This window comes from Lagenorhynchus albirostris, chromosome 10, assembly GCF_949774975.1.
Source record: "Lagenorhynchus albirostris chromosome 10, mLagAlb1.1, whole genome shotgun sequence".
NCBI classification, from domain to species: domain Eukaryota; kingdom Metazoa; phylum Chordata; class Mammalia; order Artiodactyla; family Delphinidae; genus Lagenorhynchus; species Lagenorhynchus albirostris.
The window spans coordinates 50,231,768-50,258,060 of NC_083104.1; positions in this window are offsets into that span (position 1 = coordinate 50,231,768).

A 26,293-nucleotide genomic window follows, 5' to 3' on the forward strand; every position below is an offset into this window, starting at 1 on the left:
AACTCTGTGATTCCATTTATATAACATTCTTGAAATGACAAAATGATAGAAATGGAAAACAAACTAATGATTGTCACGAGTTAAGGAAGAAGTGGGGGCAGGAGAGCAGTAAGATGTGGCTCTGAAAGGGCAATAAGAGTGATCCTTGTGGTAATGAAGTCCTGTCTTGATTGTGTCAAAGTTGTTATCCTGGTTGTGATATTGTATTATAGTTTTTCAAGATGTTATCTTTGCGGGGGGGGCGGGAAACTTGTCCATTGAGACTTGCCCTCTCTTGCTGCTCCTGGTACCTTAGTTCTCTCATCAGGGGAAGTATCCTGGACTAACCTGCTGAATAAAGAATGACATAGGCTGCAGTCACCTCTGTCAACTTGGACAAAAGCTGACCAACTGCCAGATATATGAGCGAAGCTATCCTATGCAGCCACTAGCTCACCTGCCGGGCGATGGCAAATGCCTGAGGGATCCCAGTAAAGATCAGTCAAGCCAACCTAGTCCTGGAAAACCACCCAACTGATCCACAGAATACTGAGCTAAATAAACGCTGGTTGCTTTAAGCTCCAAAATTTTGCAATAGTTTTTTATGCTACATAAAGTATCTAGTATAGAGGTTAAGCAGATTCCCTGGTTTGCCACAGTCTTTTCCAACCAGCCTCCCTCTGGGCTGCATGCCCAGGACTACAGGGAATGGCTCCTGTGTCCAGAAAACTGTGAAAGCTCTTGCTGTCTGGGGACAACAGGTCTGATAGCATCATCCTCCTTGGATTCTGGTCACACGTCTTCTGCCTGTGTCACTCTTAGCTCCCTGCCAGAGGGACGGTCTCTGTTGTCTCCTTTAATTGGAGTTAATTTTTAGGACGCTCATTCCTTTCCCTGAATGCATTCTGAGTCTGAGAAAAACAAAACCCCTCCATCCCTTCTCATTTGGCTCAAAGTCCCCTGTGACCTTGTCTCAGCATCTCTTCACTTTGGGGAAAGTAGAAACAAATTCACGTTGAGACATTGCTTCTCTTTACCATCTACTTTTGAGCAGGATGATGTTGTTATGAAATCATGGCTTTGAAATCAGAGCAGGTTCTATTCAGATATTGGCCCCACCACTTGTTGTGCTGGGCAAGTCACTTAATCTCTTTGAGATCTATTTGTTCATCTGTAAATTTTAAGGGCAATTGTGTCATACCAAATATAAGAAAGAATCTGAAGCATCACATGATTTATGGTAGGTGCTTAAGAAACGTGAATTCCCTTCCTCAGAACTTTATTTCTCAGTCACGTGCCTATTTAACCACCAAAGCTGGAACTACTTAAAACCTCTTTAAGTAGTTAAGGTCTTGGAAACCCTCTCACTGCATTCTCTGTGAGGGTGTTTCTCTTATGGAGGCATTTCATAGTGATATTAGGATCCATCTACGAGAGATGAGATTATCAGTAATGACCACGGAAGGTCTTTACCCAGAGAAGAGGGGAGCACAGAACATCAGAGCCCCTTTTGCCCAACCCACCATTATTAACTCGGAGAGAATGGCTACAAGAGCTTGGCCAGAGACACAAATGCTCTTTAAGTTAAATTAAAATTGGACAGCGGTGAGAGGCCCGCATACAGCTAAAAAAAAAAAAAAAAATTGGTAAGAGTTGCCTTGCTTACTCTAGTGTGCTCCCTACTGAATAAAGAGGAAAGTGAAGTTGTATCACTGCCTATCACTGTCCCTTGCTAGCAGTAGCTGTGCCCCCATCAGGCCCAGTGACCTGAGCCCTTGCTGTTGAAATGAGATGACAAAAGGGACACAAATCAGTGACTTTTCCTGAAGGTGTGCAGGAAAGGCAAGGCCTGCGTTCATCTCCCGGGTGACAGGAAATGCAAATTAAAGGTTAGGGCTGGCACATTCCCCACCCCCACACAGGTCAACGCTGCAAACACCAGCGAAAAACAGAACTTCTATTAATATAAAAGGGCAACAGAGATGGTCTAATCTCCATTTAAATTGTATTTGCTGTCTTAGTTTTAGGTTCTTCTAGAAACAATTACTGAGACCACTATTGTGCAAAATTCTACTTAGGACGTGAAGGTAACACTGGTAGGGAGATGAGGAAATGAAGGGAAAGGAAACCCATAAAGGGCGCCATCAGCTACTACAGTGAGCAAGGGAAGCTTAATCACTTCAAAAACATTGTATAATTATTGTGGCCAGGACGCGAGGGAGTTATGGTATTCATACCCACACCTAGAAGCCAATCCCTATAGCAAATCCATCAATAAATCCTCTTGTCTCCATCTTAAAAATACATCCAAAATCTAGCCTCTCCCCTTGTTATCACACTGGTCCTAGCCACCAGCGTCTCTTGCCTGGATTACTGCAATAGTTTGTTTTTTGTTTCTTTGTTTGTTTGTTTTTAATCTGGTTTCTCTACTTATCTGTCACCCTACCATTTATTCTTCAAAAGTATCCAGAGCATTCTTTCTCAGATTTAAGCCAGATCATGTCACTCTTCTGCTGAACCCCCTCCTATAATTCCCAGAGCCTTCAGAGTCATGGCCAAGATCTTTTTTTTAATTTAATTTTATTTATTATTTATACGGCAGGTTCTTATTAGTTATTTATTTTATACACATTAGTGTATATATGTCAATCCCAATCTCCCAATTCATCCCAATTCCCCCCCTCCATTTTACCCCTTGGTGTCCATACGTTTGTTCTCTACATCTGTGTCTCCATTTCTGCCTTGCAAACTGGTTCATCTGTACCCTTTTTCTAGATCTTAATGATGCTGCAAGGCCCAGCTTGATCTGGCAGCTTTGCCTCTATAAACTCTTCCCCACCCTTTTTCCTATCATCCCCCTCTAGCCACACCCACTTCCTTGCTGGTCCAAGACTTCTGGATCAAGAACACTCTCCCCTCATTTTCTGTTCACTTGTTTTCTCTGCCTACAATACCTTTTCCCTCATAGTCACATGACTTTCTCTTTTTCTTCTGATTTCTCGTATGTCTTTTAACAAAGAGGTCTTCCTAAGACCACTCAATATGGAATAATGCTCCCAGCCACATCCTTAGTACTCTGGATCCTTCTTTGACTCCTTTATTCTTCTTCCTATTACTTATTAGCTTCTAGCACACCACATATTTAACTATTTTGTTTATCAGACTTCCTGCATTAGAAATAGGGCAGTAACTGTCTCTTTCAGGTTCAGTATTGATCCCCAGCTTTTTAGAAATTAGGTGCTTAATAAATATTTGTTGAGTGGATGGATAAACATAAAATACTCTCTATAAATATAAAATATCATAAAAATTTCTGGTTACATTGCAAGACCCCGAGAAATGGAGTGTTACCCCTTTCCTCGCATTCACAGTTCTTGGCCCAGTGTAGAAGCTTAATAAATGTTGGTATTAGGGTTAGAATCAGCAATTGATAAAGTCACCCTGAGCTGAGCTAAACAATTTCTCCAAATGGCTTGGTTCAGTAGTAAGAACATGCAGGGAGGTAAATGGATTATGCTTCCTACTGTGTATTTGCTTTGACAATATGGGGCAACGTGAAGTGGTGTTTATTTTTCTAAATTAACATAAGTAAAGGATACCCTTTGAATGATGATAGTGAGTGTCAAAGTGTTAGGCAGCTTCCATTTGGCTGAATTGTTCTTATCAGTTTTAAATATTGTTCCTATTCTTGCTTTAGTCATATGTGACTCCTTTTCTAGTCCTGAGCTCTCTCTCAGGAATAGGTCAGTGCATCAAGGATACAGCAGATAATTTCTTGTTTTGGGTAAAAAACACTGACCTGGGCAACTCTCCAAGTGAAGTCAGCCATAACTATGATTTGCTTTTTTTATTTTAAAGGTGTTTTTTTTTTTTTGATGTGGACCATTTGAATTTTGAATTTGTTACGATATTACTTCTGTTCTATGTTTTGGTTTTTTTTTTTTTTTTGGTCGCGAGGCATGTGGGATCTTAGTTCCCGGCCAGGGATCAAACCCGCAGCCACTGCAGTGGAAGGTGAAGTCTTAACCACTGGACCTCCAGGGAAGTCCCTATGATTTGCTTTAAATCTGTAACCTCCAAGAGCGATTTGGGGCAGAAGATAACACCACAGCACATTTCCATTGGGCAGCCCCCCAGCTTCCAAAAAAAGGAGCTGGGGTTTTATTCCGTTATTCAGCTTTTCATCCGCCTAATATGAAAAATCAGCTTTTCTCAAACCAGAGAGCCGGCTCTTCAGATGCAATGTTATTGTTTTCTCTCTTGAGAGAAGGAACTAGATTGTCAACTTAACTAAGCACCAGATGTTTATTACTAGATCATAAAGGAAAAGTGTATTAGGAATCTGTGCTTTGGCATTAGGCTGCTATAAAATAACTCTAATTAGGGTTGTGAAAAATGATGCTTTGGGGAAAAAGTATTTGGTCTATAGTAGCTTCCCAAAAGGTCAACCCCAGTGCTTTCATTTAGACTCTGAAACCAAAATTACTGCCTTTACTGTTGATGGAAAAACAAAAAAGTGTGATGTAGAGAAAACACCTCTGTGCTGGGAGTCAGAAAGTCTGAATCCTGTTGCAGCCTCAGCACTAAGGAAGCCACACATCTCCGCAGGAGGGCGAGGACCAGCTTCGGACTGACTTTAGTTCTAACTCTATAAACCTGAGAAATAGAGTCAGGCCTCTGTGCTCCAGACATATTTGAGATTCCTCTTGCAGGGACTTAAATATCATGCAATACATCCTAATCTGCCTGTGATCTGATCACCTGCAGCTGTGGTGCGGCCATCGGAAGGAAGAGATTTTGTCTTATTCATCTTTGTATCACCACTACTTCGCTTAATGAAGAATTTAGCAGATAATAGATGCTTATTAAACAGTTGCAATTTTTTAACTGTGTAGTTGGCAGAATGCAACATACATTTTCAGAAGTGATCTCATTTGGTTATCACCATAACCCTGAAACAGGAGTGTCATTGTACTCTTTCTGCAGATGACGTAAGAGGCTAATGTTACCTTCTTAAAATCTGACAACCAATAAGTGGTGTCTCATTAGTAGAAGTCACACTCAGTCTTCTGCCTCCAAGTCTATTATTCTTCCCATGGTTGCAGAGGCCCACGGGCAGGCTGAGACTCAGGCCTGGAGAAGGGCTGAACCCACTAAGGAATGATCACAGCCCTGTGTCCGAGTCCCCATGCAGCACCTGACCCTGCCATCTCCCACAGCATCTGCAAGCCCTAGCTGAGAGTTCTAATCCCTCCGTTGTTAGTTCTGCCTGCAGAACTGACCTGCATGGAGTTCAGAACAAGAACTGTCGGACTGAAAGAGACCGCACTATGCTCACGACGTAATCACCCCTTCCAGACTGGATGGAGATGCAGGACCTCAGTTCTCACACACACTGTGTTGACTAGCACAGACTTTTCTTTATTGTTTCCAGAGCACATGAGGGATGTTATCTCTGGAATCCTTTTCATACACTCGTCAAACTCTTCTTCTTGTCCCTGGGTTTTGGCCAGTTGCAGGAGGACTGTGACAGCCACCGGCTGACTGAGGCTGAGGATGAACACTTCCTCATGCTTGGGCTGACCTCTCTCTGTGTGTTTGGGCTTCTCACAGGTTTGTCTGCACCATCCCACAAACAAGCCCTATTCTTTGTCTGAGGAGGTGTTTTTGGGGCGACCATGGGCCTCCTCATCACTTTTGGTCCATCCACTAGACTTTGGGCGTGTACCTAAAACTCAAGCTACCTTGGGATGAGGGCTTCTTAGCCTGAGACTCCAGGCCTCGGTGTGAGGAGGAGAAGCAGCTACAGGTTCAGGGCCTCCAGCCTATGGGTCAAGGAAGCTCCCTAAAGCCAGCTTTATGGTGTCCCTTCCCCTAGGGGCTGTACTGAGTAGTCCCAAGGTCTCAACTCGGACTTGCAGGCAGGGCTTCCCGCTCTTGCATGTGTACACACCACTGCATGTGCTTTCGCATGTGTCTTGCAATATGTGTAGACTCTCCCTGGGCACAGTGGGACTCAAGGGAGTGTGCTGGTTATTGTGCGTTCGGCTCCAGAGCTCCCTGCCCTGGAATCTGCAGGAGCTGGCTCTACCTCTGCCGTGTGCTCGTCTAGCCCAGCTGTAGCAGACCTACCCCTGACTCAGGCCTTCTTAGGCCTGGAAGCTTCTCTGTGGTGTGTTACCAAGACAACATGGCACCCTAGCAACTTTACAGCCAGTTCCATGATGGGATAACATCCTTGCTTGTGTGCTGGTGTGACTCAGCACATAATTCAGCAAAGACGCTTGATGTTCATGAAGATGAACTACCTTCCTCTTTAGTCTTGTTGAAGGAGACATTGATTCCCAGGATAATGCCAGTGTCCTTCTATCACTACACCCACCTATGAGACAGACCTTTGGAGACACCACTTCCAGACAGACCTAATGCAATGGCTGTTGACCCTGGGCATTCCTGCCATCCTCAGACAGTGTGAAATAAGGGTGGATGGGGAGCTTGGTGCCCTCACTAGGGAGGAGAAGTGCAAAGAAACAGCCACCCTCAGAAACACGACCTCAGGTATAGAACATTGCCTTGCCTCATCCCCTTTGTCTGAACAAGCTAGGGCATTTACGGGGCATTCAACAAACATTAGAGCTCACCTCATGGTATATGATGATATGTCAATGACAGAGAGCAATGCAAACCACCATGGAAGCTCAAGTGGAGAAGAAACTGGATCAGTGCAGGCTCGGGAGGGAGTCAGGACCAGCAGGAAGCACCTGCCAAGACAGTGACATGAGAACTGAGTCCTAAAGCCTGAGTAGAGTGTTCAGGAGGAGAAGGGCATTTTACACATGGAGGGTGGTACAGTTTACTAAGCTCCTGCTGTATTCTGGGTCACCCAATAATTCCTGTGCAAAAAGTCAAATAATAGATTGCACTTTGTACAGTATGGTGTGAGAAGTGTCACTTCCCTTGTTACAGATTCGGTTTCCCCATTTGGCTGGCAGAACAACTGCCCTCCTTATCCTTCTGGCTTAGTGGGATGCCCTAGAAGGGCCTGAGATGGTGACTCTCATCAAAAGATTTATGGAGAGGGTGCACTTAGGTAAAATACGTGAAGAAGTAAAGGTAGCACGATGGGGCAGGGGTAGGATGTGGTCTCCATGGAAGATGCACTTCAGCCTGATCCCATTGGGCGCTCTGGAGTACAAACTGTACTGCAGAGTCAGGCTCACATGGAGGCAAAGGGGCTGGCATTTTGCACCCTACGTCAGTCAATCCCTGATCAAGTTCTGACTCAAGGAGGAAGTATCTTATAAAGTAAGGTAGCACCTTTTAGAGCAAAGGTAATACTTTAGAGAAAGGAGCGCTCCGGGGATGCTAACAGTTGGTGGTCTCAGTAGCTATAGAAAGGGGGTTCCTGCTGGCAAAGCGGATGTGGATGGGGCACTGACAGCATTCACGAACACTTTCTACCCCAGGAAGACACAGAAAAGAGTGGGAGGTGTCCAGTTGCCCCATTAAATCAGCCAGACTCACTCATCTACACACCTGCATCTGCCCCCTAGGAAAGGAGTGGAAACATTAGCCCAATTGGAAACAATGGTCAAAACTTGCATCTTGGGCTTCCCTGGTGGCGCAGTGGTTGGGAGTCCGCCTGCTGATGCAGGGGACACGGGTTCGTGCCCTGGTCTGGGAGGATCCCGCGTGCCGCGGAGCGGCTAGGCCCGTGAGCCATGGCCGCTAAGCCTGCGCGTCCGGAGCCTGTGCTCTGCAACGGGAGAGGCCACAACAGTGAGAGGCCCGCATACAGCAAAAAAAAACAAAACAAAACAAAACAAACAAACTTGCATCTTGGCAGTCTCTTTTCTTTCTATTCTTTTTCTCCTGTTCCTGCCAATGTTTTGCCTTTTTGATCCCAAGCTTGGTTCTCATTTCTGAAGCAAATCTAAGTTTACTCCTCCAAGCAATGGCCGGGCTGGTTCCTCAAGCTTCCAGGGCCCCATGGGTAGAGACTGGCTGCCTCAACCTCAGGCCCTCAGAACCTCATCCCCTGTCCTGGCTACTAATCATGGGTTCCCTCTGCATTCTTTCACCCAGGCAGAAGAGACAGACCAGATGACTCACCTGAAAGTTTACAAGTAGAATTTCTTAGAAAATTTTTTGCTGTCATGCCTGTAAATTAGTATTTTTACGGTCTTTTATTTCGTGGACACCAAAACTGAAAGTATTGTTTTTACATGAAAAAGTAAAACCATTTTTAGCTCGCAGAGGGAACAGGATGATATATGCTGCAGTTGTCAACTGTCTTTTAAAGTGTATGTAGCACACTGGAACTCATAAATATTTAAAAGAACTAAATAATTATCTAAAGCTCCCCAGTCTGTTTTTTAAAATGATAATTTCCACAGGGAGCAAGGGAGCATTTGTTCTTTGTCAACTGTCCAGACAGAATTATCATCTTTGAAAACTTGTCCCTCCTGTTTGCTGCTATTTTTGTCATTTTTGACTCACTACCCAGGCCCCCTTATTCGTCTCCCCACTGGTTTCAATGCCACAAATTTGGCATGTGTGCAAAATACTTCCATCACTGCCTCTCCAGGTAGAGGCTCTGACCATCCTGGGAACCTGCTTGAGACCAGTCATAAACAGAGGTCAAGAGATACACTGAGTATAGGCTGCCTCTTCCTGAATTGTCAGGGGCTCTCCTGGGCAAGGAAACGTGATAGATAATGACTCAGCCATCTGGGACATTCTTAGAACATGTCTATAGAATAAGAGGTTTTCCTGAATGGGAAAGAATAAGAATACAGTAAAACAGAAATAGCAGAGAAATTGTAATTCTGTCTTGGCCATTCACTAATTGTGTAACTTTAACGTACTTATTACAAAGCAAGCCTTTATAATAGTTATCTTGCAGGTTTATTGTGAGAATTAAGATAATGCCTTAAGAATTAGGTAAAAAAACAGCGCCCAGTACCAGACACATATTAGAAGCTCAATAATTGGAAATGATTATAATTTAATCTTATTATTATCCACTCTTTTAAGTAACGTAACATTTAAAATTATTTCAGGAAGAAATTCTTTTAAATATACCTTACATAGTGTTACCATCCTCAGTACAGTGAATATTTTTTTTAAACGCTGCGTTTCCTTGATGTCAACATTATTAACATGAGTTACAATTTAGGTCTGGTATGACCCTCAGGCTTACTGAAATATGTAGAGATGATTGTCCTACACTAACTGTTGTTGGACTGCAATGCATACTATTTTGGTCTGTATCTATGTTTCCTGTCTTCTCTATTTCCATGTTATTTCTCAGGCATGTGTTTGCTTGTAGCAAACTCTCCTCTTGAATTTCTGCTTCCAAGCTGATATGCATTTATAAAACAGATCCCCAAGCTTGGCAGAATTGCAAATATTCAGGGTTTCTGTTCTTGGGAATAGGGAAGACAATATATCATATAAGTACTACCAATAAAAACACCTAGAAAAAATTGGATGAACTCTAAAGAATGCATAGCAGGACTCTATAAGGGAAATATCGAGGGACCTAAAGTGAAGAAGAATCTGAAATCAGATAAGAGTAGGCACTGAGGTTTCAGCTATTTTGGGGGTAACTGAAATCCTAATAACTGAGAATTAGAGTTTTAACATCCAGATATGGTTAGGAGAAAAGGACAGGCAAATACTAATATCCCCATATAAGCCTGGGATGCTAAAAATGCCTCATCGTCCTGTGGTATATGATAGACTAGGATTTTTTTAATGGCACCTCAGACATAAAGGAAAGGAAAAAAATCTATTTTGCTGTGAATTCTGAAAAAGGGAAAAGAAAAAATACTCTAAGAATTTATAAACATAATTCTCTGCTCATAAGGGTTTAAGTTTGAAATTTGCAATGTCTGCATAGTCCAAGAAACCCAAGGTAATACATTTAGACAAAAGGTGGTTCTAGGTTGGTAATACTTCAGGAGGGTCAGGCAAAGGCAGTTACCTTAGCCTGGATTCCTTAGAAAGCAGAACGTGTGGCAAAGGACCTATAGGCTACTATTGTTTTAGGGTCAGTGAGAGAAAAGGGAGTCAGGCTGGGAGCAAAGCAAAGCTGCCAATCTGGGGATGGGCTGTGGGGTCAGCCCCTGAGAAGTGTCATTGCTTTCTTGATGCCTCGGGGACTGTCCTGTAAGTAACGAGATAACTACATCTCGCCAATCTTTCCAGAAGAAGCAAGGGGATGGCTCCATTTCCTGGCTTCGATATTTCATTTGTCAAACATGTGCCCCATGAGGCATTAACGATCCCAACGTCCCAGCGCTTGCTGAGCCAGGTTTTTAAGGTTCCAAACCCTGACATCAAAAGGGAAGCCCTGGGCAAGAGGCAAAAGGCAACGGGTGTGATCATGAGGTCAAGTGATGTGGGTTGTGTCTACACGAGGTCAGTAGGAGCCCAGGGAGAACTGATGACCATAGTAACAGTGAGAATAACAGGCGGTTTAGGCTGAGAGGCTCTGAAGTGGAGCCTAAGTAGTGTCTTATATGCCAGGCTATGTATAATCACCACAGATGAAATCCCTTTGACAATGCACTTGCAATATAAAATTACAAAACACCCAAAGAAGCAAAACATCATAAGCAAAGTAGAATAAAACCCAAGAAAATTTATATGGCAAATAATCAGAGGCATGTCTAAAATCACTACATATCTATATCTATATCTATATATATATATATATATATATATATATACACAATGGAATACTACGCAGCCATAAAAAAGAATGAAATAATGCCATTTGCAGCAACATGGATGGAGCTGGAGATGATCATACTAAGTGCAGTAAGTTAGACAGAGAAAGACAAATACCATATGATATCGCTTATATGTGGAATCTAAAATATGACCCAAATGGACATAGCTACAAAACAGAAATAGACTCACAGACATAGAGAACAGACTTGTGGTTGGCAAGCGGGAGGGGGTGGGGGAGGGATGGATTGGGAGTATGGAATTAGCAGATGCAAAATAGTATATAAAGGATGGATAAACAACACAGTCCTACTGTATAGCACAGGGAACTATATTCAATATCCTATAACAAACCATAATGGAAAATAATATGAAAAAGAATGTAGATATACCTATAACTGAATCACTTTACTGTACAGCAGAAGTTAACACAACATTGTAAATCAACTATACTTCAATAAAATAAAATTTTTAAAAATCACTATATATGGTGAAGGGAAGAGAAACAATCCTAAAATCAAACTTCCAAATACTTTATGTATGTACTACCCCCTCCATCTTAATGTACTCCTTTTGTCCTTAACTGTGGGCTGGGCTTTGTGACTTGCTTCAAAAAAGCACAGGGTGGAAAGGGGTGGAAAAGTAACTTTACAGTGTTGAAACATGGCCAGCATCTCCTTGGTCATTTGATCAAAGTTAACATCATCATTGGTAAGTCAGGTCAGTAGGATGTACTCTTGACGTGATGTGATGAGAATGGCTCTCTAACTCAGTTATCCCCCTCCCCAAAGCCCAGAACCCCTATTCCACCTTGAGAAAACCATCAGACAAACCCAAAATAAGGAATATTCTAAAAATATAAATATAAAATAACTAGTAGTCTTCAAAACTGTCATAGTGATCAAAAGCTGTCACTAGTCTAGAGGAGCCCAAGGAAATATAATGACTAAGCACAGTGTGGTCTCCTGAATGGGATCCTGGAACAGCAGATGGATACTGAGTAGAAAACTTGTGAAACTCAAATGAAGTGTGGAGTTTACTTAACAGTAATATACCAACTTTGATTCCTTAGTTGTGACAAACATACTATGAGTGGAAAAATATCACGATACATGGCACTGGGTAGTGTCTTCAGAAGATAACTGATTAATAGTGGGCTTAAATTAGCCCTAGGATAAAGGCTGGACTCACCATAACAAAGCTTGAAAGAAGTCTGGAAATGAATATACTGCCCCAGAACAAAGTTCAACAGTATTTAAAGGAATACAGTGAATTCCAGCACCCCCAAAAATATGAAATTTAGAATGGCCAGAACTCAGTAACAAACTACTGGGCACAAAAAAGCAGCAATATATGCCCATACCTGGGGCAAAACTTCAGTCAGTAGAAACAGACCCAGAAATGACTGAGAGTATAGAAGCAGAATATAAGTACTAATAAAACAACTATTACAGATCAGCATGATATGTTCAAGAAGATAAGAAGAGCATAAAATAATGAGTAAAGATTAGATGAAATGAACTAATTCATGGAAAAGTGCAATTTATTAAAGTGAATACAAAAGTTGGTGAAAAATATAATAGTCTTCTGATTAGTAAAGAAAATTAATCTGTGATTAAAAAAAAAAAGCTTCCCACAAAATATGCCTGGTACTGGTGATTTCACTAGTTAATTTTACTAAATATATAAGGAAGAAGCAAAAACCAATCTAATGGATGCACTTCCAGTAGAGAGACAAGTAAGAAATATTTTTCAGATATTTGTATGAGGCCTTCATGAACTTGATTACCAAAGTTTTCAAAGGCATTAACGAAAAGGAGAATTTTCTTTTGTAAACACAGATTCAAAGAATACTAAAAACATTAGCTACTGGTAGCCAAAAAAACTGTATATTAACTTATATCTATATCCTTATCCATATTTATATCTTATCTGAGGATACATCATGACCACTTTAAAAATATTTCAGGGATGAAAGTTTGGTTTAGCATCCAAAAATATGTCAAGGTAAGTTTCCATATTAGCAAAATAAATGAAAAATATTATATGACTACTCAAGAGATGCAGAAAAAGTGTTACAAAAGTCAACATCCATTTATGATAGAAAGCTCTTAGGAAGCTAGAAATAGAAGGAAACTGATAAAGTATATTTAAAAAATGACAATTATGAAGAGAAACTTTAGATGTAATGGACATTGTATAAAATATTTCTTTTAATATCAGAGAAAAAAAAGGTTTCCATACCCACCCACACCATTTTTATTCATTTTTGGTCTATTGGACAATGAACAAAAAAGAAAGTGAAAGTATATGCAAGATGTCTTATACACTTACAGTAATTAAGACACTGTATTATTAGCAGCAGGTAGGAAAATAGACCCTGTGAACAGAATGATAGTACAGAAATAGACTTACATGTATATGACCATTTGATTTTTTTTTTTACATCTTTATTGGATTATAATTGCTTTACAATGTTGTGTTAGTTTCTGCTGTACAACAAAGTGAATCAGCTATATGTATATATATATCCCCTCTCTCTTGAGCCTCCCTCCCACCCTCCCCATCCCACCCCTCTAGGTCATCATAAAGCACCGAGCTGAGCTCCCTGTGCTATACAGCAGCTTCCCACTAGCTATCTATTTTACACATGGTAGTGTATATATGTCAATATGACTCTCTCAATTCATCCCAGCCTCCCCTTCCCACCCCTGTGTCCACAGTTCCATTCTCTACATCTGGTCTCTATTCCTGCCCTGCCACTAGGTTCATCAGTACCATTTTTCTAGATTCCATGTATATGTGTTAATATACGGTATTTGTTCTTCTCTTTCTGACTTACTTCACCCTGTATTACAGACTCTAGGTCCATCCACATCACTACAAATGACTCGATTTCATTCCTTTTTTATGGCTGAGTAATATTCCATTGTATTTATGTACCACATCTTCTTTATCCATTCATCTGTCAATGGACATTTAGGTTGCTTCCATGTCCTGGCCATTGTAAATAGTGCTGCAATGAACATTGGGGTACATGCATCTTTTTGAATTATGGTTTTCTCAGGGTATATGCCCAGTATATGACCACTTGATTTTTGACAGTGGCAGTATTCAAGAACAATGGAGGAAAGGACAGTTTTCAATAATGGTGCTTGGAAAATCCATGTGGCTAGAAAAAGTCTTGGTCCCTATTTCATAACTCACAAATAATAAATTTCCAGTGGATTTTAGCTCTAAATGTAAAAAGTAAAAACTAAATTTGGGGGAATATAATACAGAACAATATATTCATAACCTTGTATGTGAACAGAGTTTTAAATGAACCTAAAAAAGTCCAACCACAGAGAAAAATTGGACTACCTTTATCTGTCAACTTTTGTTCATCATGTTATTCCAGTAAAACAATTAAAAAATAAGCCACAGGAATTCCCTGGGGGTCCAGCGGTTAGGGCTTAGTGCTTTAACTGCTGTGGCCTGGGTTCAAGCCCTGGTTAGAGAACTAAGATCCCACAAGCTGCGTGGCACGGCCAAAAAAAAAAAAAAGTAAGCCACAAAGTGAAAAAATATATTTGTAGTATACATACACAAAAAAGGGCTCCTTTCAAGATATATAAGGAATACTTTCAAGTCAGTAAAAAAGCTTAACTTAAAATCAATTACAATCAATAAGACAATCTAATAAAAATTTACAAGAAATTTAAAAAGGTACTTCACCAAATGGGCAGTAACTATATGAACTTATATTAGTATCAGTAAAGTGGAAAATAAATCAATAATGAGATATCACTTCACTTTCACCAAAATGTCTAAAAATAAAAGTTTTGATAATTTAAGTTTGATGAGAACGTGGACCAACGGCATCCTTTTCAATACTGAGAATTTGCTTCAAACATTTTGGAAAACATAGTGGCATTATCAACTAAATTTGAACATGACATATAATCTGGCAATGTCTAGCGGAAATACACTAGTGCATGTAAGAATACTTATAGTGTTATTAATTATAATAGCCACAAACTAGTAACCAAATATACACTCATTCTAAACGATAAATCAATGGAACACTATACAACAATAAAAATGTTAAAACCACAAGTACATGTTAAAAGATACATGAATCCAACGTTATGAGCCACATAACACAAACTTAAAAGATTACTTACAGGATCATTCTACTTATGGGAATTTAAAAATAGAAAAACTAATATGCAGTATTAGAAACCATGGTACTTGTAAACTTTGGAGAAGAGAGAGAGGAATGTTTGGGAGGGAATGTGAGGACAGCTTTCCGATTCTCCATATTCTATTCCTTGGACTATTTAGTTAATAATAATATACTGAACTTCATATACATTTTTATGCATTTTTCTCTGTATATTTCTATATTGATACAGTGTAATTTTTAAAAGGATGTTTGATACAGTTTAGAAACTGGAACTAGTGTAAATCCCCTTCTGTATGTTAGTGATGAATCAATTTATGGTGTAGAGCTGATATGGAATAATCTCCAGTCATTTAAACTATGGTGATACTGGAAATTCCCTGGCAGTCCAGTGGTTAGGACTCAGCTGTTTCATTGCCAAGGGCCCAGGTTCAATCCTTGGTAGGGGAACTAAGATGGCATCGCCAAAAAAACCCCAGAAAAACAAAAAACAGAAACAAAAAAAAAACACTGTGATATTAAGATAAGATATTGAGGTGGAACATAAGAAAAGATATAAAATATTTAGAATGTGATTCCTCACTTTCCCCGCAAAACATTTAAAATCATGACCCGTTTTCAAATTACTCTTGGTTAAATAAAGGTAACTTCCTTGACCACCTCAAGTAGCCTCACTGGTTCGAAAACTCAGGAATTCCCAGGGTGGAATCTGAAACCAGCCCCATACACAGAGGGTAGGGAGGGACCTAAGAAAGAGGCCACTCCAGCTAAGTAGGCGGCATTTTTAACAAGCATAGGAACTCACTTAGGAGGCTGGGCTTGGGCAGCCCCAAGAGGAGTATGGGGTTCAGTCAACAACAAGTAACTCTCTCAAGGCTGTGTCCTCAAAAAACCACAAGAACTGGGGTGGGCCGAATATACCTTCCAAGGATGGAGGGAGGGGTGAGGACCCTCTGATGACCCAAGTCCCCTCTTGGGTCAACCAGTGGTCTTCTCCTCTCCATGATCTCCTCCAACAGCCTCTTCAGAAATTGCTTAGTTATGTAAGTCAGCTCAGAAATACATATTTTTCCTTGTTTTCAGTAAAGTGCTTATGGAATTAACTAATAACCTTTTTAGACAGAAAAGTTCCCCTTTCTTTATTTCACCTGGGAAAATGGTGTTTGTTGCAGAATAACTATATTTTGCAACTTTCTTGTGATTTAAGATACTTTAAAACCTTCATTTATGTATCTGATTTTATAACACTGGACAAAGCATAGCCCTAACAGAGGGAATGATCTAATGGTTGACTCTTGTAATATTATAGAAATAAACCTTTGCTCACAAACTGATTATCAGTATTTACTGCTCCAGTCCCATTTCGTTTCAGTGGAGATCTTGGATATTTTGCTTATATATACTATTAAGAGGAGAAAGCAAGTTGCAGAAAAATATATAATATAATCATATTTACAAAAATAAAATTATATAGATAGATCTACACTTTCATGTGTGTGAGTACAAACATGCAGTGCAATCCATCCAGATCCTGGTTTAGGCCAGTGGGCAGTACTACTTAGAGATTAGATGGAGGACGAAGGAGAGGTTAAGTAACGTTTATTCCCTGGGCTCCCTTCCTGTTGCTCTGTGATTTGGAAGAGCAGTGTTCCTCCACTACCAAAGGCTACATATAATAGCTCTCTTTTCCTTCTGGTAATAACACCCTCCCCTTCAAGGTTACCCAATGACAGAGAACCTGTTATGATAAAAAAACCAATCTTGAGCCCCAAAGAGATTTAGAAAGATGTTATATTTGTAGAGCAACAGACAAGAAACTTCCCTCATCAATTTCCCATTGTTGTGTGATCACAGCCACTTCACAGCTATGATGATAGTGTTGAAAGAAAGATAGAAGTGGGCCACTGCATGCTCTCTATGAAATGTGCAATATAAAGAAACAAGAGTTTAGGGCTTCCCTGGTGGCGCAGTGGTTGAGAGTCTGCCTGCCGATGCAGGGGACACGGGTTCGTGCCCCGGTCCGGGAGGATCCCACATGCCGCAGAGCGGCTGGGCCGGTAGGCCATGGCCACTGGGCCTGCGCGTCCGGAGCCTGTGTTCTGCAACGGGAGAGGCCACAACAGTGAGAGGCCCGCCTACCGCAAAAAAAAAAGAAAAGAAACAAGAGTTTAAATAGAGGCTGAAGGTGATTTCTGTGTTGACCTTAGTGAGAATTATTCAATGCAGATGAGTAAAGGTTTAGAAATGTTCTGTAGGTCATTTTTGAGAGATTATGGAAGACAGAGAGGAAAGGAGAGGATTAGTATGTGCATATTTGTAGGTAGCAATTGACCTGTGGTTCCCAAGAGTCAGGCTAACTTGAGTCTTTCCAAAGAGAAGGAAGGCAGAAAACATGAATCACTAAGGGAAGGCATTCCCTGTAACTTTGAACCCCAATGTTTGCATTTCTGAGATCACAGAGCCACAGAATGAGAACAAACTGACAAGCAAAGGGATGGATGAAAAGAAAAACACAAGATCAGTGGGAAATGGAGCAAAATCTACATTTTCTTTCCTTTTCCCATGAATGTTCTGTCTCATATAAGGAGTGGATCTTAAAGTCAGACCTGTTTTACTTCTTAGTAAGGAGCAATGGTATATGTTTTGCTTCTTGTTTAAATTTTCTATGTTTATTAACGGCTTCCATGAGTGTTGCCCTGGGCCATTTGTTGCCAGGAGTCCTGGGGTGAGGGTCAGGGAGGCTGGTGAGGCAGGCCCACAGCTCCCGAGGGAATCTGCCAGAGACCCACTCTCTGTCCTGGTCTCCCAGCGGCTGCAGGTGGGTTGAGCAGTGGCTGAGGCGGTTATGCATCACTAACCATTTTTCTTGGTATTTCAGATTGATTTCAATGTTGTGTTACTCTAAATATTGCCTCCTAGCCCGAGGCTTCCCAGGGAGAATGGATCAAATTGCCTGTGAGGTTGCAGCATTCAGGGGGTTACGGCCTGCCAATCACTGAGCAATGAGAGATCCAGACGTTTCTTTGTGGGACTGCCAAGATCTGTCTTGGGATGCAGAGAGAAGAGAACCAGAAAGCCAAACTCTAATCCTTTCTCTAGAGAATTCTATCATGCTTTTCCTCTTCCATTATTCAAATACAAATTAAAAAAAAATTAAATAACTTTTTCTCACATTTTAAAAGTATAGCATGTTGATCATAGAAAATTGAGAAAATCCAGGTTTATATGAGAAAATAACTATAGCCCATAAACCTAACACCCGGATTCACTGTTCATGTATTAACATATTTCTTTTCAGGTTTTTAATCTATTTACACATACATGTATTCATATTTATATTTAAACCTGCTACTATTTATCTGAGATATAAGCTAAGACTATTTAAAGAACCCAGGCTTGCTTTCTTCTCTGTTTTTATCTCATATGTACGTACGTGTGTGTGCTTCTGACTTATTCATGACTCTGTTATTTTATCCTTGTGAATTTTTAGCTGCTGCTGACACAGTTGCCTATTTATCACTTTTTTCTAGCTGCCCCAGACCTTGCTATTATTTATTTACTTAACTTCCAAAATTTTCTAAAAATCCTTACAGAAAACTATGTACTTTGAAAATAAAATCAACCCCACTTTTAAAACCTTCCTCCCTGACCTTCCTATTTGGTCTCAGTTCTGGCGGAATCATTCTCAGCTTGAGGTCATAAGCCTCTAGGTATCATTGCTATCAGTTCCGGTGGATCTCTGGTCCTTGTGCAGGAACTTGGAGCTGCCCATGACACCACCCCTTTGTGGTACTCACACACATCCTGACTAAGCTTCTTATAATTCCCTTACCCTGTTTCACGATCCAAATGACACTATCACTCACCTTATTACCAAATTAGAAATTCTGAGACATCTAAGACTCCCCTCTCACCTTTATTCCTAATATGCAATCCCAGATCGTCTAATTCTAACTCCTGAATCACTGTGAATTAATCTCTTCCTATCCTTCCCCTTGGATATCACTCTGGTTTAGACTCTGCTCATCCCTCTCCTAAATTACAACGGAAGTCTACTCCTTGGATGGCTTCCCTCTGGCCCAGCCCTCCTCTCTTGTAGCCTCCATATGGCTTCTTTCAAAACACAACTTGGCTCCAGGCTCATTGTCTCCGGAGCCTCTAACTCCACCATTTACAAACCCTCAACAACTCGCTCTCTCTTAGGCTTTCTTTCAACCTGCACCCCATAGGTGACTGAGAAGCAGACTAAAGTTAGAGTCCTTAACATGTGGTCTCCAGATCTGAAGTATCAGCATCACCTAGGAACTGCTAAGAGATGAAAATTTCCAGGCCCCAACCAACACCTTTGTTGGGTGTTTCTAGGTGCGACCTAGAAATTTACGTTTTAACAAAATCATTTATTAGCTTCCTACTCAAAACCTCCAGAGGATATTTATTGTTCATAGAATAAATCATAATTCCTGTACTTTTTTTACTCATAGCCTTCTGGAAACTGACTCCAAACTTTTTTTTTTTCCAAAATGCTTTTTGTAGATCTCTGTCTTGGTGAAATGAGCCAATCTCTGCTCTCTAGAGTATTCCCACTCTCATCTTTTGTTTTTCCTCTATTGTGTTTGATTTATTAAGATTTAATTTATGTACAGTAAAATGCACCATCTGAGATGTGAAACTCAATGACATACATGCATACACCTATGTCGCTATCACCCAGTTCAAGATGTAGAGCACTTCCATTATCCCAAAACGTTCTTTAATTCCCATTTCCAATTAATCCCCTCCACAGCTCAAGAGTGAATCACTTTGCTAACTTGTGTCCCCATAGATTAGCTTGCCTCATTTTGAATTTCATGCAGATGGACTCATACAGTTCATACCCTTTGTGTCTGGCTTCTTTTACTCATCATAATGCATTGGAGATTCATCAATGTTGTTGCGTGTCAGTAGTTTATTCATTTTTATCACTGAATAATATCCCACTGGGCAAATATACTACCATTTGTTTAGCCATTGTCCTGTTGATGGACATTTGGGCTGTTTCCAGTTTGTTTTTTTTTCTTCTAAAGCTTCATTAATTTTTTCAAAGGAGCCATCCCATCTGTTTTAATCTCTCCTTCCCACCACTCCTTTGCATATGTATCATTCTCAAGACCTCACCCAAACCCAGATATCTTTCCTGACCACAAGAAACCCCATCGCTACCTTCCTCCTTTTATCTCCTACTGCCAATAGACTTCTGCTGTCTAGAACTATTATATGCCGGAGTCACGTGCTGCTTTAAGCTATTTTTTCCTGAGGCAGAACTCCCCAAACTAGACAGAAAGCTAGAGCAAGGCAAAGACAGTGTCCTATGTTTCCTTGCAAGCACCATAGCCTCTAGCTTTAAACCACAGGCAATATTTGTTAAACATATAAAATTTTAACTTCATATAACCTTCATAATAGCTCAATAGCATATGAATATTAACAAATTTCATCAACAGAAACGTAATTAAGTAGGTACCTCCTATAAGCCCGGTGCTCATACCTGAATTCCATTACCAGCTTCACCGCTAACTATCTAGGTTTACTTGACAAGTTACACAGCTATTCAAAGTCTCAGCTGCAGTGCCTGTAAAGTGAGACTATTAGTTCTTATCAAAAGGTGGTTTATTTAAGGTATGGTGCTTTGCATAGTGCCAGGAACCCAGACATGCTTAATAAATATTAGTCATTATTATCTCATTTATTTTCATTAATATCATTCAGTTTTTAACCAACAAGGACCTACTGTATACCATAGGGAACACTGTTCAATATTCTGTAATAACCTAAATGGGAAAAGAATTTGAAAAAGAATAGATACATGTATATGCATGACGGAATCACTCTGCTGTACACCTGAAACTAACACAACACTGTTAATCAACCATACTCCAATATAAAATGAAAATTTAAAAAATCATTCAATTTTATTTAATTCTGCGGGTTTGGCAGCATTCCCACCATCATTCTCTCTCCCCTTATACCAATAGTACCACACGACGGCCAGTTAGGCTGGCTTTCTGCCTTTCTTCATTAATACGCACACTCCATGAGGAGAAGCGCTTCGCCTCTTTTGTTAATCATTCTATTCCCATCCCTAGAAGAATGCCTGGCATACAGTGGATTTCCAATAAATAAATATTTTTTGAATATGTGAATGAATGAATATAATATCCACCATTTTATGGGTGTGAGACTGAGGCTGAAAGCTGTAACTTAGTAAGTCCTATGGCTCTGAGGTGGACCCTCCTTTCATCTATCCAGCAAGCCACCTCTCTGCTGAATTTGGCCAGTAGTGGATATCCCACTACTCAACCAAACGGTCTGTCTGTCTGAGGCAGTTCTGAGTTTTAGGAAGTTCTCCCTTATCCTGAGCTGACAGCTCTCTCCCTCTGCAAAAATCACAGTGGCTCTTAGTTAAAAAGAACCTCAGGTAAAGGTCCCAGTGCCTGAGCACTGAGCAGTTCCTGTTTGCCTGAAATGTCATGCTGGAGGCAGCATTTAATTCAGATGAGAAGTGACACCCACGTCCTGATGCCTCAGCTGCCAGCAAAGGGCCACTGACAACTTCCATTACACAGAAGGGTGAGCCAGGTGTCCTAGAAAAACTCCAGCTCCTCAAATCCCATCTACCTAATTAGATTCTCTCTGCAGAGTTTGCTGGATCCCTTCCTCTGTGCCAGGTCCTAAATTCTGCTTTAAAACTGTGCTGCTTCAGTGCTGCAGTCCTGTAAAGAGCAAGCTTGCAGTGGGGGATCAGGGGAACAGCAGGGACTGTATGACAGGAAGGATGAAGGGAAGGGAATTTGGAAGAGGGAAAGATGAACACTGAAATGCACCCACTTTCATACTTAGCAGAAGATATCTGGTTTTAAGGCATTGATTTGTGGGATGTGTTAACCTCGATCAAGTTCACAGTTTTGAGATTTGGGAGGGAAAAAAAATTCTCTCCATCACATCTTGGGTTCTGGAGGATGCTCAGATGTTTGACTTTAGAAAACCTTTAAATGAAGCTGTTATTATTAACTCTAGTCACCTTGGCCTTCTTTCTTGTCCTGGTTCTGAGAGTTGTATGCCAGTGGTTGGAAAGGTATGTCCCAGGTACATGAGGCATGTATTAAAGAAAGAACTGCAGATCTGCTCTTGAGGAGTGATGGCAGGAAAGGCCCTTTGAGATAGTCATGGGAAAGGCTGGACTAATTTCAGCCTCTTGCACAGATACTACGACACTGACATCAAAATTGTGTTTTTGTGTATTTGTGTGTTTACTTGCATGTGAGTTGGAGCAACTACAAATCAAGAACAATTTAGGAAAACACAGAGTAAATGTTGTTATGAGTTCAAAGTAGAAGTGATACGCCCACGTTGAGCATTATGCTTTACATAAAGAGAAATGTTAATACACTGATGTCACTATATTTTGCACCCAGAAGTCAAGACATATGATGTGACAATGAGACATCATTTTTGAAATCGAGAAAAATCTCAGAAAATCTGGGTCCTACATGAATGCCTTCTGTATGCAGAAGTCCTCAGTACGGTCCTCAGTAAACACAAAGAGCTCCTATATCTCCTCAGTCATTTCCGATGAACAAAGGTTTTCTTTAGCCATGTGCGAGGCCCTCAGGAGCGGGGATTCAGACATAAACAGAAACTTGCAGTAAGTTAGAGGAGAAATGATGTTTATGCAGGTAACCACAGGACATGGTCTAGTGATGAATGCGCTGTAAACCACCACAGAGAAATTGGACTAGAGCGCCCCATGGGGAGAGATTATATATTACCATTAAATGGTGGCTGATGACCACAATATAAACCTATAAAATCATTTTAATGTAATTAATTTAAGGAACGGAAAAGGAAGGTGCCCTGAGGGATGTGTGAGTTACATGAGTGAAGGAGGCTTTTCCACGCACTCAGGTGTTAGGGGATCCAGCACGGTGTTTGAGGGCCGAGGATGGGAGCGGGTACCAGAGGAACAGGCACTAAAAGGACAGGGGAGGCCTAACTGGAGAGTGTTTGAATTGTCAGGCTGAGGATTCAAGCCCAGATATAGGAGGTGCTGCAAGAGGCTTTTGAGCAACAGAGTATAGGAAAAGCTTTATGTTAGGAAGGTCACTGAAATGGCATTTACAGAGACTGGTTCCTCGTTCCTCTTCTGCTTCTGCCAGGTGAGGCAAGGGCCTCTTGGAAGAGGTGACATTTGAGATGATACTGTGGCAAGAAGATAAATATGAGACTGAGGAGAACAGAGACAAGTAGGGCAAGAAATACCTAGTCTCCATTCTCTTCTGTAGCCTTTCAATCAAGCCCAGCTTAATCCTCCAGCATCCCTGCTGGGGCTACAAGAACACCGAAATGGAAACAACTGCTCACTAGACCAAAGCAGCCTCTGGTGTCTCAAGCCCTCAGCCTGCTCAGATGCCTTGGTTCCAGTTCCAAACAAGAACCCCTCACCCTTTTCCTGAAGTTCTTTTATGGGAGATGAAAGAATGTTTTAAAATACCAATGACGCCTATGACAGAATTCAGATATAGGTTCAAATTAAAGCATCACTTTAATCCCACAGACAGGAGTTGCGAATCACTACAGCCCTGTGTCGGGCCACTGCCCCTTTAAGAGACTCTGAGGCTATAGAAGTGGAGAGAACTGATGGAAAAAGAGACACATGGCCTAAGAAATAAAGAGGTAGGAAAGGGTCTTGCAGAGGGAAGAACAGAATATAAAGTCAGAGGGCTGTCGACTGCTCCATTCTGACTAGGACCAATTCTATACTTCCATTTTTGGAAAATAAAGCTCTTCAAACTTTAAGGAAGGTATAATAGTGTTCCTTAAGAACAATACAAGGTCTTCTCTTTAAGGTTGTATCAGTATCAAATGTCAAGTTCATCTCCTGGTGCTTATGCATAGCAAGTCATTAGTGAGAAGATATCACACCTACACATGCTATGATAATAGATTATCATTTTTTACTGATGCAGTGTCATCTCAGCATATTATCTTCCATTTTTATTCATGGGCAAAAATTAAGCATTCATTCATACTTGAAATTAAAATAACTTTTAACATTAGGAATGTATTGTGTGAAGGAAATATATTTTTGTTATGGTCAGTAGGAAGTGAAATCTGTGTGGAATGTGCACAACATGAGGAGACAACGTGTGTGTTGAAATCCTTTCTCCACTTCCTACCTTGTGTGTGACATCAGCCAAGTCCTGGTGACATTTCTGAGTCTCTGAAGCTTCACATATGGAGGGGTGGCATCAGTCTCCCGTGATTCACGTCACTGTGGTATAGAATAGGAAGAGAATTCATAGTCACCTATACGTCCTCAAGAACGGTTAGATACATCTGATCCACTATACCCACTAACTAGACTCTAAGCTGTGTATAAAATAAAAAAGGCAAAAATGCCTACAATCTCACGTTTTAAATAATCTGTGTAGGTAAATTTTCTAATTAAAACATGTCATGGTCAAGTTTGGAAAATTCAAATAATGTAGAAAAATACAAGTAGTGAAGCAAAGTGTCCTTCTGCACATTACAAGTCCCCTAGTCCAAAGTCACCATGATAACAAGCTCATGTAATTCCTTCAAGACAATTTTTTTTGTGCATGCACCAATGTATACTTGTTTGTGAATATATAGATAATTGTTCATATTTATGCAAAAAATAATGTACATCTTTGTTTATTGCACTTAATAATATATGTTAGAGATCTTTCCACAAAGCATATATTATCTATATCCTCTTCCTAGACTTCCTATACTTTTTAATGGTTATAAAATAGTCTATTATAATATTTATTTAGGTTTAAAATATATTTTATTTGACCATTCCTTCTCTTCTGTTATTTGTTATATCATAAACAAAGCTGTGGTGAACATTCTAGTTCCAGTAACTTGGCCAACTTTTCCAGGTATAAATAAAGAGATTGGAATTGCTGAATCTAAGCACTAAGCTTTTTAATTTCCTCTGAAGAGAAGTAATAATTCCTCATCTTTTCAGTATCAATATTATCAAATTCAAAAATTTTCCCAGTTGAATAAATTAGAAAGTTTATCCCAATTTTAATTTCATTTCAATGTCTTTAGTTAGGAGTATGTTTTAGCATATTTTCATTTATTTATTTTTTAAATGTATTTAGTTGAAAATCATTTAAGATACTTTCTCATTTATTAATTGTACTACATTTTTATAGTACTGTTATAGAGTCAGTGAAATAAATGTTGCAAATATTTATTCTCTAGTTTCTCATTTATGTTTTGATTTTGTGATTTTTTAACATGCAAAGTTCAGAGATTTTATGGAGTTACTTTTATTATTATTTTAATTTAAATCTTATGAAATCTGAATCTTACATAGAATACTTCGTCTACTTCAAGATAATGTCAATTCAGTCATGCTTAATGTTAGCATTTTTGTGGTTTGTTTTGAGGTTAAAATGTGTCAAACTGAAAGTTATTTTGGTATAAGAAGCAAGGTAGAAATCCAACTTTAAAATATACTAGTACAAACAATTAGAAAATTCAGGAGAACTTTTAAGTACTAAAATTAATAAATAATGACAAGTCTTCTGCAAATACAATGGTTCTCTATTTAACTATTATAGGTACAAGTGTGTATGTGTGTGTGTGTTTAGCAGAATTTTAAAATTTCTTCATATAAATCATTTTTGTTAAGTGTATACAAAAGCACTGTTTATATACTTGACTAAGTGCATAATTTGTATTTATTTTATTTTCACTACCTGATTATTGCTCACACATAGACATTTTTTGAGAAAATGCTTTTTTAGCATTTATGTAGGTAATACTAATGTTCTTTTCTTTCATGACACATTCATATGATGAATTATATTTATTACTGTATTCACCAATCACAGTACAGTTGCAGATAATAGAAACCAATGTCATGATTTTAAGCAGATAGTATTCAAAACCTGGAGACCAGGTCTGAGCTGACCCTCTTGATCCTCCCAGAGCAATTGTGCAGGGCTGATCTTCCAAAGCAGCTGCTGCCTTAGCCATACCAGGAAGCAGGAGAAACAGGAAACCTCTGAGCCAGCAGCTGGCTCCAGGATCACATTACCTTAGCAGGGGCCCTGGAATCAGAGCCCTGCCTCCACTCCTGATGACTTGAGAAAATCACCATTTAAGCTGAGATTTGGATAAAGACCCCCGTGGTCATAATTGTGGGTCTTGTTAGCTAACATCGGAATTATTAGTCACGTCTGTCTCTTTCCCGAAGGGAATGTGTAACATGGCATCTTGAATGAACCAACCTACCACAGTTACTACGTTACTATAACAGTGGGCCGCACCTGCGTACTCGCTGTTGGACAAAACTAACATTATACTCAACTCACAGCATGGCTGGTAAATGGAAAT